The following is a 20,720-nucleotide window of genomic DNA, read 5'->3' on the forward strand; positions in this document are numbered from 1 at the left end:
AGATGTCAAATACAACGGCAGTCAATAAAACAAGATCAAATGGTTGTTTTAGTGGTTTCATATTTTATTGAATAGGACGTATGAAAGGGCTTGCGAAAAAATAAGTATTAAAAAAAAATCAAAACTGCACATGCATTTTACTGGTATTTATTTGGTCTATCTTAATTTAATTTAGTCTAGAAATGTATTGTTTTTAATCTTTGTTACTTTTTATGATTTTTTATTTTTTTTGTTATTAACCACGTTGTACTGTATTTTGTATTTTCACATACATTTCTAAAGTTCCTTGTAGGGTTGGCCACCCTTCTCCGTTTCCATGCGTTATATTACCGAGAAGCGCGAGGGGGTAGCACTCGGTCTGACGTCATGATCTTACAACAAGATACGCCTGGAGCTCTATCACCGAGGCGAATAATTTACGGTATAAAAAGATTTACAGCCGAGAGGGCTAACTCGTTGGAGCACACAAGCAATTACAAAGCCAGCTAGATACAACTTTTGGCACAAGCGGAGCGCAGCGCACAACCCTCGAATACGCTCCTTGAGCCCTCTTGCTTCTTTTTTTTTATATCCCGGGTGACAATTAATTTATGTGCTCCAAATCAAGTCAGAGCGCACTCCGTTGAAATGCGAGCAGTAGCATAAAGACCTTGCACCTTCGAGAGAGGGGACAGAGACATATTTAGTGTTTGACAGTGTCAGACAGTGAGCGGGGAACAGCAGAGGAGCACCTGTCTTCGCGGCATGTTCTTGGAAAGCAGCTAAAACCGAGACGCATCATCGGTCTAGTCCGGGGACAGAAGCCTAAACAAATGGGCGCTGCCAGCGTGGACCTGCTGGTCACCCTCCAGATCCTGCCGGGTTTCTTCTCCAACTGCCTGTTCCTCGCGCTCTACGACTCGGTGGTGCTGGTGAAGCGCGTGGTGTCGTTGCTGAGCTGCCCTGGCGGCGGCGGGGGAGAGTGGCAGCGCATGCTGACCTCGGCGGGGCTCCGTTCCATATGGAACAGCTTTCTGCTGGACGCATACAAACAGGTAATGAACAATGTCATACTGTCATATAAACAGCATTCTGCTGGACCTTACAAACAGGTAATGAACAATGGTATACTGTCATCTAAACAGCATTCTGCTGGACCTTACAAACAGGTAATGAACAATGGTATACTGTCATCTAAACAGCATTCTGCTGGACCTTACAAACAGGTAATGAACAATGGTATACTGTCATATAAACAGCATTCTGCTGGACCTTACAAACAGGTAATGAACAATGGTATACTGTCATCTAAACAGCATTCTGCTGGACCTTACAAACAGGTAATGAACAATGGTATACTGTCATATAAACAGCATTCTGCTGGACCTTACAAACAGGTAATGAACAATGGTATACTGTCATCTAAACAGCATTCTGCTGGACCTTACAAACAGGTAATGAACAATGGTATAGTGTCATATAAACAGCATTCTGCTGGACCTTACAAACAGGTAATGAACAATGGTATACTGTCATATAAACAGCATTCTGCTGGACCTTACAAACAGGTAATGAACAATGGTATACTGTCATCTAAACAGCATTCTGCTGGACCTTACAAACAGGTAATGAACAATGGTATACTATCATCTAAACAGCATTCTGCTGGACCTTACAAACAGGTAATGAACAATGGTATACTGTCATCTAAACAGCATTCTGCTGGACCTTACAAACAGGTAATGAACAATGGTATACTGTCATATAAACAGCATTCTGCTGGACCTTACAAACAGGTAATGAACAATGGTATACTGTCATCTAAACAGCATTCTGCTGGACCTTACAAACAGGTAATGAACAATGGTATACTGTCATCTAAACAGCATTCTGCTGGACCTTACAAACAGGTAATGAACAATGGTATACTGTCATCTAAACAGCATTCTGCTGGACCTTACAAACAGGTAATGAACAATGGTATACTGTCATATAAACAGCATTCTGCTGGACCTTACAAACAGGTAATGAACAATGGTATACTGTCATCTAAACAGCATTCTGCTGGACCTTACAAACAGGTAATGAACAATGGTATACTGTCATCTAAACAGCATTCTGCTGGACCTTACAAATAGGTAATGAACAATGGTATACTGTCATCTAAACAGCATTCTGCTGGACCTTACAAACAGGTAATGAACAATGGTATACTGTCATATAAACAGCATTCTGCTGGACGCATACAAACAGGTAATGAACCATGTATGTTAACACTGCTGGCTACACTGAAGCGAGAGTTTGTGCTTATACTGTGAGTTGGAGCAACTTGTGTGGTGGGTATAACTGTTCAACAGACCCACAGGTATTGGGCAATGTTCCAATATGATAGTAATCTCTCATGGACATATTCACGGATCATTTTACTCTTGTGTATGCAAGACTAGCGAAATAGTGTCCTCTAAAAGTGTCCGAGTGGCATCACCTGGAAAAGTTGGTATGCATCAGCATACAATTATCGCAACGGTTATAGGCATAGTTCTCTGTTAATCTCAACCTTTCAAAAAGCACTGTATCGTTTTTAGAAGGTCAGTCGTTCATTTGAACAGGACAGTTATACATCTGCATCACTGACTTCTTCTTGTCTGGTCATCTGAGCCCATGTCCTCTCCTTTAAACGTTGAACTTTAATATCAAATTCAAAATGTAGGTTATCAGATCTAAAACGTGATGAACTTTGGTCCCCAGACAGTCAAAACCATGAGGGCCATTCACCCCTCTGTTACTCAGAAGTTCAGAGGTCTGGCTTGTCCTAAAAGTTACATTTTAACTCCCAAACCAAACAGAGACCAGTGTGTCAGTGCCAGCCAGACACCAGGCATCACACCAGGAAGACATGTGGGTACTTACACAGATCCTCTTACGTCTACAGGCATTTTGACAGATGTACAGAATGGATGTGAACGGCTTTATAGGAGGTGAATGAAATACCTACTTGAGAGAGCAGCAGTGTGATTCACATCAATAATAAATTATATCCAATGCAGGTGCCACCAACCACCTGTAGTGTTTATATTATTGTGTCTTGATTGACTGGCGACACCAAGCTTCTCTTTTCTTTCAGAAAGACGGTACAGCTCAAGATGACCAGCTGATAACCAACCTCTCTTTATCTCTTCCTCCCTCCCCTCCTTCCTCTCCCTCCTCTCCTACCCTCCTTCCCTCCTCTCACTCCTCTCCTCCCCTCTCTATCCCCATGTAGGTAAAACTTGGCAGTGAGGCACCCAACTCCAAAGTGGTGAAGGTTCCTGGTAGCGGTGGTAACCATGGCGTTCGGCGGAGGAGCAGTGTGACCACCACCACGGCCCGTCATCCTGGAGACGAGTGCCGCCTGCTGGACTTCGAGTCATCAGAGCGCCCTCTTGTGGTGAACTTCGGTTCGGCCACCTGACCCCCATTCATCAGCCACCTGCCCGCCTTCCGGCGGCTGGTGGAGGAGTTCTCTAACGTGGCTGACTTTCTGCTGGTCTACATCGACGAGGCGCACCCCTCAGACGGCTGGGTGGCACCCACCATGGGCCCATGCTCCTTCGAGGTTAGGAAGCACCGGTCGCTGGAGGAGAGGGTGGTGGCGGCCATGAAACTGACTGAGGCCTTCAGCCTTCCGCCTCAGTGCCAGTTGGTGGCTGACTGCATGGACAACAATGCTAACGTAGCCTACGGCGTGTCCTACGAGAGGGTGTGCATCGTGCAGAGAAGGAAGATTGCCTACCTGGGTGGGAAAGGACCCTTCTTCTACAACCTGAAGGATGTGAGGCAGTATCTGGAAAAGAGATATGGCAAGAGGTAGGGGGCAGACAGACAGAGAGGACGAGTTCTGTGACAACTGAATGGCTGATAAGAGAAAGACAGAATATTTATTTTCATATATAAGGAGAATAAAAGGAAGGCGAGGTGCTTTCGGAACTGATCTGTTCTGACCACGAATGACAGGCAATGCTCGGATCTGATCTGTTCTGACCACGAATGACAGGCAATGCTCGGATCTGATCTGTTCTGACCACGAATGACAGGCAATGCTCGGAACAGAACATGTGAAAGGTTCTAAAATTCCCAGGTTCCACAACTCTGGAACTTCCTTTCTGGAAGGAGACCAACATTCCATAAAACTTTTCACTGGAGCACAATAGAACAGAACCAATAGACTTTAGAACATGGACTGATGCTCTGCTACCTATGACAGTGAGTTGACTGAAAGAAGAAACTGAATAGGTTGACACGCTTTATCAATAACTTCATCCCCAGTTGCGAATAATCTAAACGTTTTCTAGTTACAGTACACATTATCTTCTAACCTGGCTCCTTTCAAAACGAAAACCAAATTACTGCACAGAGAAGAAAGCACAAGTGCCCAACTATATATATATATATATATATATATATATATATATATATATATATATATATATATATATATATATATATATATATATATTTATATATATTCATATATATATACATATAAATATATATACACATATATATGTGTATATATATACATATGTATGTGTATATATATATATATATATATATATATATATATATATATGCGTATATATGCGTATATATGTATGTGTATATATATATATATATATATATATATATATATATATATATATATATATATATATACAAACAATTATATATATATATATATATATATATATATATATATATATATATGCGTATATATATATACAAACAATTATATTAATTTATTTCTATGGAGTTTTAAATGTTATGTTTCTTTTTACACCACGATAATATTTTGTATGTTGATGCACTTGCAACGCTTTTTATTTAAGAAAACAATCGATCATATAAGGGGTGTTACACCACTGTTTTAATCCATCTAGGGTAGACTGTTTTAAACCATCTAGAGTAGACTGTTTTCAACCATCTAGAGTAGACTGTTTTCAACCATCTAGAGTAGACTGTTTTAAACCATCTAGAGTAGACTGTTTTCAACCATCTAGAGTAGACTGTTTTAATCCATCTAGAGTAGACTGTTTTTAACCATCTAGAGTAGACTGTTTTAAACCATCTAGAGTAGACTGTTTTAAACCATCTAGAGTAGACTGTTTTCAACCATCTCGACTCAGACACTTCCTAGCACATTGTTCATGTTACACCACCACCTATAAAATAGACGTTAGCTCTTTGTCCATCTCCTCCATATGGGCGTTTTAACCCAAGAGCAAAGCACAGAATGAAGAAACAGAGGCAGTATGTGTACTGTAGTCAGCACCAAGGCTATGTCGCTAGCTAGCTAGCTGTAATCCCAGGGGCTGTTTGCTGTTGGTGATGGTTAGTGTTAGCGATGAGGCAGGGGTGTACAAAGATGTAATGGGTTGTGGGAGATAGTCATGTTTCCATAAACCTAAGGTGAGTTTTCTGAAAGTTTTATGGCTAACGTGGTACTTCATTTCTCTCAACAACCCAGACTCAAACCCCATGTAGAACATCAAACATTGATTTTGCAATTGGTGCTATCATGGTTGAGTTGTCAAGATATTAAACAAAGTGCCACATCAGCTATGAAGCTTCTTTGAAACTCTGAGTTCTGAGGTGTGTGGCATGAAGTGAGAAAGGCTAAGGACAGCAGGTGAGACGGGCTAAGAACAGGTGGTGTCTAGATGACTTAAAATGTGTTTCAAAAGGGGTGTGTGTCAGTTTTATGGTGTGACGTGACTGAAGAGGTTTTTAGTTGATCACACAGACAGTTGTCCATGGTAAAACAGACATACAGACAGTTGGTTTGGGTCGAGACGGGGCTGGTGTGAGAATGAAAACCACGGACTAAAGGGTAACTGACTCAGTCTTTGGTCGGATGACAGACCTCACTTCCTTGACGTAGACTCAAACCAACATGTCTGAACATCATCAAACCAACTAACATTCGCACACAATGTCTCTCTCTAGCAGAGGTCCATCATCTAATATTTGTTTTCTTTATCCATTTGTGTAGTGCTGTGTTTAATAAACTCCAGAGGAGAGGAGTGAAGGAAAGACAAATAAAGATGAATTTACTACTCTGTGATTTGTGATTTCTGTCTGTGTGTCTGTCCTGATGGGGCCAGATAACCATGAGGGAGAGAGAGAGAGTAGAGAGGGAACAAAAGAAAGAGAGAGAACGAAAGAGACAGAGACAGAGAGAGAGAGAGAGAGAGAGAGAGAGAGAGAGAGAGAGAGAGAGAGAGAGAGAGAGAGAGAGAGAGAGAAAGAAGGAAATAACTGTTCAGGGAGTTTAAACTGAAGCATTATTTCTGTACATGTGTGAGTGCTTGTGCCTATGAACAGCTCTCCTTGAAAAAGAAACCCTTACCCATACAATAAGTGAAATGACTCCTACAATACGACAGCTTTGGACACGCTCTCTATGATAGATTATAACATATGTCTGTAGGGCTGTAGGGGCTGTAGGGTTCAAATGAAGCCGAGACTCCTGGCTGAACTTGTGCTCCAGTGAACCTGCCAACTACTGCACAGAATAGTACTTCCCGCCAGGGAGGGAAGGGAAAGAGGGAGGAAGGAGGGAGGGGTGTGGCGGAGGAGGAGCATGGGGAGGTTATTTTATAGGGAAAGGCAGAGATGTAGAGGAGGCTATGAGGAGAGGTAAAGTGTGAGGAAGGGAGGGGGGGAATGGGAGGAGAAGGTGAGGGAGAATGAAGGGATTGGAGGATGAGAAGTAGAGAAAGAAGCAGAGGGAGGATGTTTTCAGCTGGTCCATTGCTTTAGCGTGAAATAGGACCTGATGATGTGGTAGTCTGGATAAGGGCCCTCAGAGCGGTACACGGCAAATGTAGAGCAATTTAACATTATTCACTAACTATCTCTGCCTCGGAAAGTCCCAGCACTGCCATGGTGTGTGTGTGTGTGTGTGTGTGTGTGTGTGTGTGTGTGTGTGTGTGTGTGTGTGTGTGTGTGTGTGTGTGTGTGTGTGTGTGTGTGTGTGTGTGTGTGTGTGTGTGTGTGTGTGTGTGTGTGTGTGTGTGTGTGTGTGTGTGTGTGTGTGTGTGTGTGTGTGTGTGTGTGTGTGTGAGTACTGATTTCGGGGAATAGAGGGTGAGGATGCTTGAAACGAAAAGGGGGCAATTAGTTCTGTAGGTTTATACAAGAGACCCAGACAGACCAAATGAGAAAAAGAGAGGGAGGGGGGAGAGAGTGGGAGAGAGAGAGAGAGAGATTGAGAGAGCAAGAGAGCGAGATTGAGAGAGAGAGATTGAAGAGATAGAGAGAGAGAGAGAGAGAGAGAGAGAGAGAGAGAGAGAGAGAGAGAGAGAGAGAGAGAGAGAGAGAGAGAGAGAGAGAAAGAGAGAGAGAGAGAGAGAGAGAGAGAGAGAGATTGAGAGGGGGGTAGAGGAAGCTCTCTAAGAAATGGGATCGAGTGGTAAACAGGATCTGGACAGAGTCATAAGCAGCACCTCATTAAAATACTAAAAGTCATTTTGTCACGTTCTGACCTTTATTTCCTTTGTTTTGTCATTATTTAGTATGGTCAGGGCGTGAGTTGGGGTGGGCAGTCTATGTTTGTTTTTCTATGATTTGGGGATTTCTATGTTTCGGCCTAGTATGGTTCTCAATCAGAGGCAGGTGTCATTAGTTGTCTCTGATTGAGAATCATACTTAGATAGCCTGGGTTGCACTGTTTGTTTGTGGGTGATTGTCTATGTTAGTTGCTTGTTTCAGCGCAGTTCGCATTAGCTTCACAGTTGTTATTTTGTTTATTGTTTTTGTATAGTGTTTCAGTGTTCAGTGTTTTCTTTATTAAAATTAATGATGAACACATACCACGCTGCATTTTGGTCCTCCGATCCTTCTCGCCTCTCCTCTTCAGATGAAGAGGAGGACGACCGTGACACATTTTAAAAATAATAATTGAATACTAAAAGTCTTGTCTCAAAATTGATATCTATCAAGCCTTTAAATTGTTTTAAATCCTCCAGATTCGAGAAGAAAGACAACGAGTTGAACAATCAGTTAGCCTTAATTCAGCATCCTGCCTTCAGCACGCTGCAATGCTATTTTCCAGATTCTCGACTTCTTCTTTTTTTCCTGGGTGACTAAGTCCTACATTGATTTAGTCACCTTAATTTTGATAATCCTACAACTGTAAAAACTCCAATAAATTTTGAACAGATTATGATAGAGGCATGAGGTTAGGAGCATTTGTTTGAGAGGATTACCAACACAATTCATTATTTTATCCATTGGTCAAAATATGAGTTTTTGATTGGACACCATCAGTATTTATATATTCCTGCTACCAATCACTTTTCAGCCCTGCTTATATGTATATATTACCACTAGTTGTCACGTCCTGACCATAGAAAGCCTTTATTTTCTATGGTAGAGAAGGTCAGGGCGTGACTAGGGGTAAATCTAGTTTATATTTTCTATGCTAACCAGAAGCGAGCCAGAAGGTAACCAGAAGCTAGCCAGTTTACTGGCTAACGTTAGTATTCAGCTAACCACGGTTTGTGGTCATCAGCTATCCTTTAGCTCGATATGGAGAGAAAATAGGTCTGGTATGCTCTGGTCTGAGTCGCGTTGTACAAAACTGGCGATAGCTTTTCGACCTAAAGGATAGCTGATGACAACCAACCGTGGTTAGCTGAATACTAATGAAACACATCTTTCAAAATGAAACACAGCTGGCTAACGTTAGTAATGAAACACAGCAATCAAATTATGTTCTCCCTGCTCAAAATGAAACTCTGCTTACAAATGAGACACACATCAAATTAATCTAACTTTGTGACAAACGAGATCAAACGCATGTGACATATTCAAAACACCTGATTTTCCCCCTGGTGGTGGAGGGGCCAGGCTGCCCTGCATTACGCACTCCTGCCACCATCATTTACACACTCCTGCCACCATCATTTACGCACTCCTGCCACCATCATTTACGCACTCCTGCCACCATCATTTACACACTCCTGCCACCATCATTTACACACTCCTGCCACCATCATTTACACACTCCTGCCACCATCATTTACGCACTCCTGCCACCATCATTTACACACTCCTGCCACCATCATTTACACACTCCTGCCACCATCATTTACACACTCCTGCCACCATCATTTACACATTCCTGCCACTATCATTTACACACTCCTGCCACCATCATTTACACACTCCTGCCACCATCATTTACACACTCCTGCCAGCATCATTTACACACTCCTGCCACTATCATTTACACACTCCTGCCACTATCATTTACACACTCCTGCCACTATCATTTACACACTCCTGCCACCATCATTTACACACTCCTGCCACTATCATTTACACACTCCTGCCACCATAATTTACACACTCCTGCCACTATCATTTACACACTCCTGCCACTATCATTTACACACTCCTGCCACTATCATTTACACACTCCTGCCAGCATCATTTACACACTCCTGCCACTATCATTTACACACTCCTGCCACCATAATTTACACACTCCTGCCACTATCATTTACACACTCCTGCCACTATCATTTACACACTCCTGCCACTATCATTTACACACTCCTGCCACCATCATTTACACACTCCTGCCACTATCATTTACAAACACCTGCCTTCCCTCGTCACGCGCTTCAGCAATATTGGACTCACCTGGACTCACTCAACCACCTGTTTATTACCTCTCCTATATTTGTCAGTTCCCTGCTCTGTTCACCTGGACTCACTCAACCACCTGTTTATTACCTCTCCTATATTTGTCAGTTCCCTGCTCTGTTCACCTGGACTCACTCAACCACCTGTTTATTACCTCTCCTATATTTGTCAGTTCCCTGCTCTGTTCACCTGGACTCACTCAACCATCTGTTTATTACCTCTCCTATATTTGTCAGTTCCCTGCTCTGTTCACCTGGACTCACTCAACCACCTGTTTATTACCTCTCCTATATTTGTCAGTTCCCTGCTCTGTTCACCTGGACTCACTCAACCATCTGTTTATTACCTCTCCTATATTTGTCAGTTCCCTGCTCTGTTCACCTGGACTCACTCAACCATCTGTTTATTACCTCTCCTATATTTGTCAGTTCCCTGCTCTGTTCACCTGGACTCACTCAACCATCTGTTTATTACCTCTCCTATATTTGTCAGTTCCCTGCTCTGTTCACCTGGACTCACTCAACCATCTGTTTATTACCTCTCCTATATTTGTCAGTTCCCCAGCTCTGTTACCCACGGCTGCATTGTTTGTCATATGTCCGTGTTACCTGTGTGCTGCCTCTGTTCCTGTCTCGTTCTATGTCTGTTCCCCAATTAGTCTGACTCCTCGTACCTGCTTCTCCTGTCCAGCGTCGGCCCTTACTGCACTACTATCAGAACCTACTTCAATGTAAAGAATAAGGTTTTGTTGTTATACTGTATAATGTTTGAGTGCACTCAAACAAGAAAGGAAAACGAAAGCAAACATTTTTGTTTTATATTTCAACATGACTCAATACATGTAAAACAGCATACCGTAAGCACGAGCAAAAGATAGTCATGTAAGGTGTTCAGGAAATGAAGGAGATGGGCAGTGTTGTATGGTCCAAGGGTGGCATGGCGGTGGAGGACCCCATTGAGGCTCATAGCTGCAGATGTGGTGACGTTTCCCTCGCGCTGGCCAGGTACAGTACCTCAAGATGCCATGCTGACCAATGATGTTCCTCCTCTCCTCTTCATCTTTGCTAAATTGAATCCAACCTCATCTATGTATATGAGTTGAGGGATGGGACTCGCATCCAACTCCATGATTTTCTGAAATGACAGTAAATACTGTAATTGCTGTATAATAACGTTCAATGTCAACATCAATGAGTCTCTAATGTTTTAAGAGAGTAATACTACTGCATTGCTTACTACACATATTCGTACTGTTTACCCTTCACTCTTTGGGAATCCCTTTCAAATGGGTCTCTGTAGATGTGCTTCATCAGGAGATGGTGTTTGTTAAGGATAAGGGCTGTGGTTGATGAGCTCACTCGGATGTGGTGTAAAATGGCAGGGTTTTCAATAATCTGTTGTTGGAATTCCCATTGTTTTACTGCCATCTGCACAATGACAGCCTCCTGTTCATCTGTAAATAGACGTCTTCTACCACCACTTGGTAATCGTCTTTCAGTTCTACAAAAACAAAACAAACAGCATGCAGTACAGTACAGTAACACTACAGTAATACAGTATACAAGATAAACATCTCTCAGTCTCTCTAAAGGTCAAACTATAGTTGACCAGTCTCTCTAAAGGTCAAACTATAGTTGCCCAGTCTCTCTAAAGGTCAAACTATAGTTGACAATTCTCTCTAAAGTTCAAACCATAGTGGACCAATCTCTCTAAAGGTCAAACTATAGTTGTCCAGTCTCTCTAAAGGTCAAACTATAGTTGACCAATCTCTATAAAGGTCAAACTATAGTTGCCCAGTCTCTCTAAAGGTCAAACTATTGTTGACCAATCTCTATAATGGTCAAACTATAGTTGCCCAGTCTCTCTAAAGGTCAAACTATAGTTGACAATTCTCTCTAAAGGTCAAACTATAGTTGCCCAGTCTCTCTAAAGGTCAAACTATAGTTGCCCAGTCTCTCTAAAGGTCAAATCATAGTTGACCAGTCTCTCTAAAGGTCAAACTATAGTTGCCCAGTCTCTCTAAAGGTCAAACCATAGTTGACCAGTCTCTCTAAAGGTCAAACTATAGTTGCCCAGTCTCTCTGAAGGTCAAACCATGGTTGACCTCATGGTCCAGCATAGTCGCCCGAATTTCATCAGAGATTACTCCCCTTGTTTTTGGTCTTACCCCACCTCGACCACCACCTCCAGCTCCACCTCTACCTCTACCTCCACCTCCACCTCTACCTCTACCTCTATCTCTACCTCTACCTCTACCTCTACCTCTACCTCTACCTCTACCTCTACCTCTACCTCTACCTCTACCTCCACCTCTACCCCTACCCCTACCCCTACCTCCACCTCTACCTCCACGCCTAACTCCACCTCCACCTCCACCTCCACCTCCACCTCCAACTCCACATCTACCTCTACCTCCACTCCACTACACCTCCACCTCCACCTCCACGTACCTCCACCTCCACCCCTACCTCTACCCCTACCTCCACCTCCACCTCCACCCCTACCTCCACCTCTACCCCTACCTCTACCTCCACCTCCACCTCCACCTCCACCTCTACCCCTACCTTTACCTCTACCCCCACCTCCACCTCCACCTCTACCCCTACCTCCACCTCTACCTCTACCTCCACCTCCACCTCCACCTCTACCCCTACCTCCACCTCCACCTCCACCCCTACCCCTACTTCCACCTCCACCTCCACCTCCACCTCTACCTCTACCTCTACCCCTACCCCCACCTCTACCTCCACCTCTACCCCTACCTCCACCGCTACGTCTCTCTGTCAAAGTTTGCTTCCATTGTTCTCCAAACACAGAAGTACTCACCTGTGGCATTTTTATCAATAACAAAGGTCCAATTGCAAAGCAAACATTTACATAATTAGTGTTTGAAGAAAGAGTGTGATCAATTGGTAATTGATCTTAGCTTGATGAACAGTGTTGCTTTTCATTTGCACACAATACATTTTAGTTGTGAAAGTTGTGCCAAAGGTAGAGAATAGTGTGTTGTGTTTTGGGTCATTGTGCCTCATGGGCCAGTTTCAGTGCGTAAACATTTTGGAAAGACTGTAAATATATATATACACTGCTCAAAAAAATTAAGGGAACACTTAAACAACACAATGTAACACTTAGGAAGCAACACTGATTGACAATAAATTTTACGTGTCACGCCTTGGTGATTGTATTTTGTGTTTTCGTTATATATTTGGTCAGGCCAGGGTGTGACATGGGTTTATGTTATTGTATTTTCGTATTGGGGTTTGTAGTATTTGGGATCGCGGCTGATTAGGGGTGTTGTACACTACTGAGCCTCATTTTGACTTATTTTCAGGACATTACATCAAAGTTGGATCAGCCTGTAGTGTGGTTTTCCACTTTAAGTTTGAGTGTGACTCCAAATCCAGACCTCCATGGGTTGATAAATTTGATTTCCATTGATCATTTTTGTGTGATTTTGTTGTCAGCACATTCAACTATGTAAAGAAAAAAGTATTTAATAAGAATATTTCATTCATTCAGATCTGTTATTTTAGTGTTCCTTTTATTTATTTGAGCAGTGTATACATACAGTGGGGAGAACAAGTATTTGATACACTGCCGATTTTGCAGGTTTTCCTACTTACAAAGCATGTAGAGGTCTGTCATTTTTTTTATCATAGGTACACTTCAACTGTGAGAGACGGAATCTAAAACAAAAATCCAGAAGATCTCATTGTATGATTTTTAAGTAATTAATTTGCATTTTATTGCATTTTACCAGATTAGAAAACCTTGTCATTCACCTTCGCATCCCTGGGCCAGACTACACATAATCGTAGGACCTACGTAAGAGATGAGTCTTCAGTGAAGACTTAAAGGTCGAGACCGAGTCTGCATTTCTCACATTCATAGGCAGAACAATCCATAAAATGGAGATCTATAGGACAAAGCCCCGCCTACAGCTGTTTCTTAGAAATTCTAGGAACAATAAGGAGGCCTGCGTCTTGTGACCGTAGCGTACGTGTAGGTATGTACGGCAGGACCAAATCAGAGAGCTAGGTAGGTGCAAGTCAATGTAATGCTTTGTAGGTTAGCAGTAAAACCTTCCTTGAAATAAGTCCCAGCCTTAACAGGAAGCCAGTGTAGAGAGGCTAGCACTGGAGTAATATTATCACATTTTTTGGTTATAGTCAGGATTCTAGCAGCTATATTTAGAGCTTTATCCGGGCAGCCGGAGTGTAGAGCATTGCAATCGTCTAATCCAGTAGTCTAGTTTTATCTCCATCTCTTCATTCACAGATTCAATTATGGGCACTCTTACTGACAGTTGTGGCTGCTTCGTGTGATGTATTGTTGTCTCTACCTTCTTGCCCTTTGTGCTGTTGTCTGTGCCTTCCGGTAGGCCGTCATTGTAAATAAGAATTTGTTATTAACTTACTTGCCTAATTAAATAAAGGTGAAATAAAAAAAACATTTACAAAATCTAGAAGGAACAAAAGCATGGATTAGTTTATTTGTATAAGTTTTGGACAAAAAGTTTCAGATTTTTGCAATGTTATGATGAAGATGGAAAAAAGCTGCCTTTGAAATATTCTTGATATGGTCGTCAAAAGAGAGATCAGGGTCCAGAGTAACGCCGACTTCCTTCAGTTTTATTTGAGATGACTGTACAACCATCAAGATGAATTGTCAGATCAAACAGCTGATCTCTTTGTTTCCTGGGACATAGAACTAGCATCTCTGTTTTGTCCAAGGTTTGAGTAGTATTGGGTATGTCTGTATCAGTCTTGCACATCTGGATTTTCTCCCATCCTTCCTTGCAATTTTTTTCAAGCTCTGTTAAGTTAGATGGAGAACAGTAATCTTCAAGTCTTTCCACAGATTTTCAGTGTAATTCGAGTCGGGGCTTTGGCTGGGCCACTCAAGGACTTTCACATTCTTGTATTGAAGACATTTCAGAGTTGCTTTGGCTGTATGCTAAACCTTGTATCAGCGAATTTCATATTATTCTGTATGGAAATCCAAGACACTCCATTTAGTATGATATGTTACGTTTCGTATGGTTTGTATTCATTTTTGAATCTCCATCACCCATTTTGTATATGTTAAGAACTATAATTCATTTAATATGTTCAGAATTTGCAAAAAGTACAGCATTATATGAATTTTCAAAACATACTATATGTAACGAAATTGCAAAACGTATGATATTTTATGAATTCTAGCAAGATGGCTAACGTTACCCAGCTGGCTAAAGTTAGCTAGGCTAGGGGTTAGGGTTATGGTTAAGGTTTAGGAGTTAGGTTAAAGGGTTAGGGTTAACTAAAAATGTTAACTTTAGGGTAAGAGGAAGGATTAGCTAAAATAGTTTAGGTGAGGGTTATGGGAAGGGTTAGCTAACATGCTAAGTAGTTGCAAAGTAGCTAAAAAGTAGTAAATAGTTGATAAGTTGATAATGAGGTAAAATGCAAAAGTTTTCTGTGATGAGATTCAAACTTGCATCCTTTGGGTTGCTAGACGTTCGCGTTATACCCATCCACCCCGACCAACCAACCTACTTTTGTTTTTGCCTTAACTTCTTGGTGACAGGGGGCAGTATTTTCACATCCAGATGAAATGCATGCCCAAATTCAACTGCCTGCTACTCATCCCTAGAAGATAAGATATGCATATTATTAGTAGATTTGGATAGAACTCTGAAGTTTCTAAATTGTTTGAATCATGTCTATGAGCATCACAGACCTTATTTAGCAGGGAAAACCCAGAGGACAAAACATTCCGATATGAATGATTTTTTAAAGTCACTCTCTTTTCAATGAGTTTTCATTGGGAATCCAGATTTCTAAGGCACTTTCTTGCAGTTACTATCGCTTCCACTCGATATCAACAGTCTTTAGAAATTGGTTGAGGTTATTCCTTAGTGTAATGAAGAAGTATGGCCATCTTGAACGAGGACACTTGAAGTGTACTGGTAGATAGAGGTGCGTGACCAGAAAGCATGCTTCAGTTTGTTTTCTTCCTGTATTGAACACAGATCATCCCGTCTTCAATTTTATCGATTATTTACGTGAAAAAAATACCTAAAGTTGTATTACAAAAGTAGTTTGAAATGTTTTGGCAAAGTTTACAGGTAACTTTTGAGATATTTTGTAGTCACGTTGAGCAAGTTGGAACCGGTGTTTTTCTGGATCAAACTCGCCAAATAAATGGACATTTTGGATATATATCGACGGAATTAATCGAACAAAAGGATCATTTGTGATGTTTATGGGACATATTGGAGTGCCAACAGAAGAAGCTCGTCAAAGGTAAGGCATGAATTATATTTTTATTTCTGCGTTTTGTGTCACGCCTGCAGGGTTGAAACATGGTTTCTCTCTTTGTTTACGGAGGTGGTATCCTCAGATAATAGCATCGTTTGCTTTCGCCGAAAATACTTTTAAAAATCTGACATGTTGGCTGGATTCACAACAAGTGTAGCTTTAATTTACTATCTTGCATGTGTGATTTAATGAATGTTTGATTTTTATAGTAATTTATTTGAATTTGGTCCTCCGCATTTTCCCTCGCTTTTGACCAGGTGGGGCGCGAGGGTCCCACATATCCCAGAGAGGTTTTAAGTAACCGTCTTTCTTATGGAACCATACCAAATGTAACATATCATACTAATTTGAGTGTCCCGAGTTTATGTTTACTATGTTACGTCTATATGACACCAGGCTGGGATTCTTGGGGTCATTTTTGCACTCTGAAGCAGGTTCTCATCAATAATTTAAATCTATTTGGCTCCATTCATTGTTCCTTCTTTCCTTAAGTCTCCCTGCTGCTGAAAAGCATCCCCATGGCATGATACTGCCACCACCATACCTCACAGCAGGGATGGTGTTAGACGAGCCATGAGCTGTGCCTGGTTTTCTCCAGTCATAGTGCTTTGCAATCAGGCAAAAGAGTAAAAAAAGATTTTGCCTTATGCAATCAGAGTCTTTCACGTGCCATTTTGCAAACTCCAGGCGTACTGTTGTGCCTTTTTCCCAGAAGTGTCTTCTGTCTGGCCACTTTTACATAAAGCCCAGGTTGGGGAAGTGCTGTAGAGACTTTTGTCCTTCTGGCAGATTCTCCCATCTCAGCCAAGGAACTCTGTAATTCTGTCAGAGTGGTTATTGGGTTCTGGGTCACCTCCCTTACAAAGGTCCTTCTTGCCCGGTTGCTCAGTTTGGTTGGACAAACAGCTCTAAGCACAGTCTGGATAATTCGCATTTCTCAATGATGGAGACGGCTGTGCTCTTGAATCTTTCCTAACTCTAGAAATAGTTTATTACCCTTCCCCAGATATATGTCTCATCACAATTCCCTCTTGGAGATGTACAGACAGGTCTTCATTATATAGTTTCTGCTCTGACATGCACTGTCAGGTCTATATGGGACCCGATATATGTTTCTTTCTAAATCATGTCCAGACAATTGGATTGGACACAGGTGGATTCCAATTAAGTTGGAGTAACACCTCAAGGATGATCAAAGGAAATTGGATGCACCTGAGCTAATTTGTGTCATAGCAAGGGGGTGTTAATACCTATACGTAAATGACATATTTCTGAGTTAAATTTTCAATACATTTACAAACATTTCTACAAACATGTTTTCACTTTGTCATTATGGTGTAAATAATCTATGTAATACATTTTTATTGCAGGCTGAAAGACAACAAAATGTGGAACAAATCAAAACATAGTTAATATTTTAGATTCTTCAAAGTAGCAACCCTTTGCCTTGATGACAGCTTTTCACACTCTTGGCATTCTCTCAACCAGCTTCATGAGGAATGCCTTTCCGACAGTTTTGAAGGAGTTCCCACACATGCTGAGCACTTGTTGGCTGCTTTTCCTTCACTCTCCGGTGCAACTCCTCCCATACCATCTCAATTGGGTTGAGGTCGGGTGATTGTGGAGGCCAGGTCTGTCACGAATCCCGCTTCCTGAGTCTGTGTTTGCCTGGGTTTCTGTCCTGGAGTGTGTTTCTGGTGTCCTGGAATGCACCCTGTCTGGTTGCCGGGCGAATTAGCTTGTTGGGAGATCGATGTTCACCCACACCTGTATCCCATCAGTAATCTGCAAACCTGTCCTGATCATCACCTCTCCCCTTCAAAAGCTCTGACCTAACATCCATTCCAAGCCGGATCCTTAGCCATGAACATTACTCACCCAGATCATTTACCCCATTCCCGCCTGGTCGGAGGAGGATTCCGCTACCCCATTGGATCCACCTATTTACTCCCATCAACTCACCACCGCTGCCCGCTACGCCACCTGGATATATCTTCACATTCACTTGTAAATAAATACTCACCTTCTTCCTACTCTCCTTGTCCTGGTCTGCTTCTGGGTTCGATTTTGAAAGAACGTGACAAGGTCATCTGATGCAGCACTCCATCACTCTCCTTCTTAGTCAAATAGCCCTTACACAGCCTGGAGGTGTGTAATAGCCCTTACACAGCCTGTTGATAGTCCCACTAAACCCAAACCAAATGGGATGGTGTATCGCTGCAAAATACTGTATCAGCCATGCTGGTTAAGTGTGCCTTGAATTCTAAATAAATCAGACAGTGTCACTAGCAAAGCACCCCCACACCATCACACCTCCTCCTCCATGCTTCATGGTGGGAACCACATATGTGGAAATAATCTGTTCACCTACTCTGCATCTCAACCAGCTTCATGAGGTAGTCACCTGGAATGCATTTCAATTAATGGGTGTGCCATGTTAAAATGTAATTTGTGGAATTTCTTTCCTTCTTAATACGTTTGAGCCAATCAGTTGTGTTGTGACAAGGTAGGGGTGATATACAGAAGATAGCCCTATTTGGTAAAATACCAAAGGGTGGCTATTTTGAAGAACCTCAAATATATTTAGATTTAACACTTTTTTGGTTACTACATAATTCCATATGCGTTATTAAAATATAGTTAAAAAAAACTGGAATGAGTAGGTCTGTACAAACTTGACTGGTACTTAATTTTTTATTAGTTATACTATTTTGATGTTGATATTGTAGATCGTAAAACTTGAATTTGAACTCCAATTTCTCATTAAGTCCCAGAACAGAAGCCTATCTCACTCCACGTCTTAAACTAAAACAGAAACTTATGTTCAAAGAAGTTGATCTGATGTCACAGTAAATAATTGAATAGTCAGCGTGAAGGGCACTACCCTGCAAAGTTACGTTTGTGGAAGAACTTGCAAAATAATACCAACAAATATACCACTTTGACATATAGTGTATACATTAATAGAATTGTTGTCATGTTTTCGTAATTATGATTGACGCAGGAGGACCTATCCCTATTCATATTTTAGTAGACACTCAAATCATTGTTCCCATACACATGGTTAGCAGATGTCAATGTGAGTGTAACAAAATGCTTGTGGCTCTAGTTCCAACAATACAGTAATATCTAACAAATAATCTAACAATTCCCAACAACTACCTAATACACACATATCTAACAAGTATTCTAACAATTCCTCAACTATCTAATACACATAATCTAAAGTGCTGAATGAGAATATACAAATATATTGGATGAGTGGCATAAGCACGGTGCAGTAGATGGTATAAAACTCCTGTATATACACGTGATATCTGCAAAAATCACTGAAGCTGGAGACTTTTACCTCCCTCACTAGCTTTAGCCACCAGCTGTCAGAGCAGCTCACAGATCATTGCACCTGTACATAGCCCATCTGTAAATAGCCCATCCAACTACCTCATCCCCATACCGTATTTATTTATTTATCTTGCTCCTTCGCACCCCAGTCTCTCTATGTTACGAATCCCTTTGTCCCGGCAGTCTAGGGGTGGATGGTATCGAGACCCGTAACATAACTCATTGAAATTATAACAGTGAAAAAGTAACAGTGAGAACGGACTACCACAGACAACTAAATTACCATCAAACACTCACGTGTTCATGTTTAAACACATGGTATAGGGGGGCAGGAAAAGGGGCTGAGGAAAGAAACAAATATCCAAAAACACCCCTAAGCTACACTAGCCTACTTCAATACAGCTAACTAACTAACTAACCAAAAATAAAGCGGGTGGTTCGCCCAGTTCAAACTAGGGTATTTAGATCCATGTATTCCTACGCGTAGTGTATGCCCACAGGCAACTTGTCTTGGTACCCCCTTTTCCCTCCATCAAACAAACAGTCAATCACCATCACAAAACTCACAGGATTCTAGACAAATGTGACAGGCATGAACAAAAACCAAAAGAGAGAGAAATCCAAGAGAGAGAGAGAAAGATATAGCGAGAGAGAGAAATCCAAGAGAGAGAGAGAAAGATATAGCGAGAGAGAGAAAGATATAGCGAGAGAGAGAAAGATATAGCGAGAGAGAGAAAGATATAGCGAGAGAGAGAAAGATATAGCGAGAGAGAGAAAGATATAGCGAGAGAGTGTGAGAGAGACACAGAGAGATCGAGCTCCAGAGGAAACAACTGGATGGGTTTTTAAACTAAGGGCAAGGGGATGTTATTGGGTAATGGAAACAGGAGGTGTGTCTTCTGATTGATGGCTGATTGGTGACTGGTTGGGGAATGATGATTGGATACAGGATACACACTCAGGATACCTGTATCCGTAACACTCTACTTGCACAGTCATCTTCCGCACATCCTACCATTCCAGTGTTTAATTGCTATATTGTAATTACTTTGCCACCACGGCCTATATATGGCCTTACCTCTCTTATCCTACCTCATTTGCACATGATGTATATAGATTTTCCTACTGTATTATTGATTGTATGTTTGTTTTCTTCCATGTGTAACTCTGTGTTGTTGAATGTTTCTACCTGCTTTGCTTTACCTTGGCCAGGTCGCAATTGTAAATTAGAACTTGTTCTCAACTAGCTGGTTAAATAAAGGTGTTCTCAACTAGCCTACCTGGTTAAATAAAGGTGTTCTCAACTAGCCTACCTGGTTAAATAAAGGTGTTCTCAACTAGCCTACCTGGTTAAATAAAGGTGTTCTCAACTAGCCTACCTGGTTAAATAAAGGTGTTCTCAAC

The 20,720-nt window shown here is 41.6% G+C and overlaps 1 pseudogene; it reads left to right on the forward strand.

The window, feature by feature from the left end:
* The first annotated feature begins 384 nt into the window (after nt 1-384).
* LOC124045352 lies at nt 385-4,389 on the forward strand (annotated as a pseudogene).
* Nucleotides 4,390-20,720: the final 16,331 nt, after the last annotated feature.

The sequence above is a fragment of the Oncorhynchus gorbuscha genome, linkage group LG10 (genome assembly GCF_021184085.1).
Source record: "Oncorhynchus gorbuscha isolate QuinsamMale2020 ecotype Even-year linkage group LG10, OgorEven_v1.0, whole genome shotgun sequence".
NCBI lineage: Eukaryota > Metazoa > Chordata > Actinopteri > Salmoniformes > Salmonidae > Oncorhynchus > Oncorhynchus gorbuscha.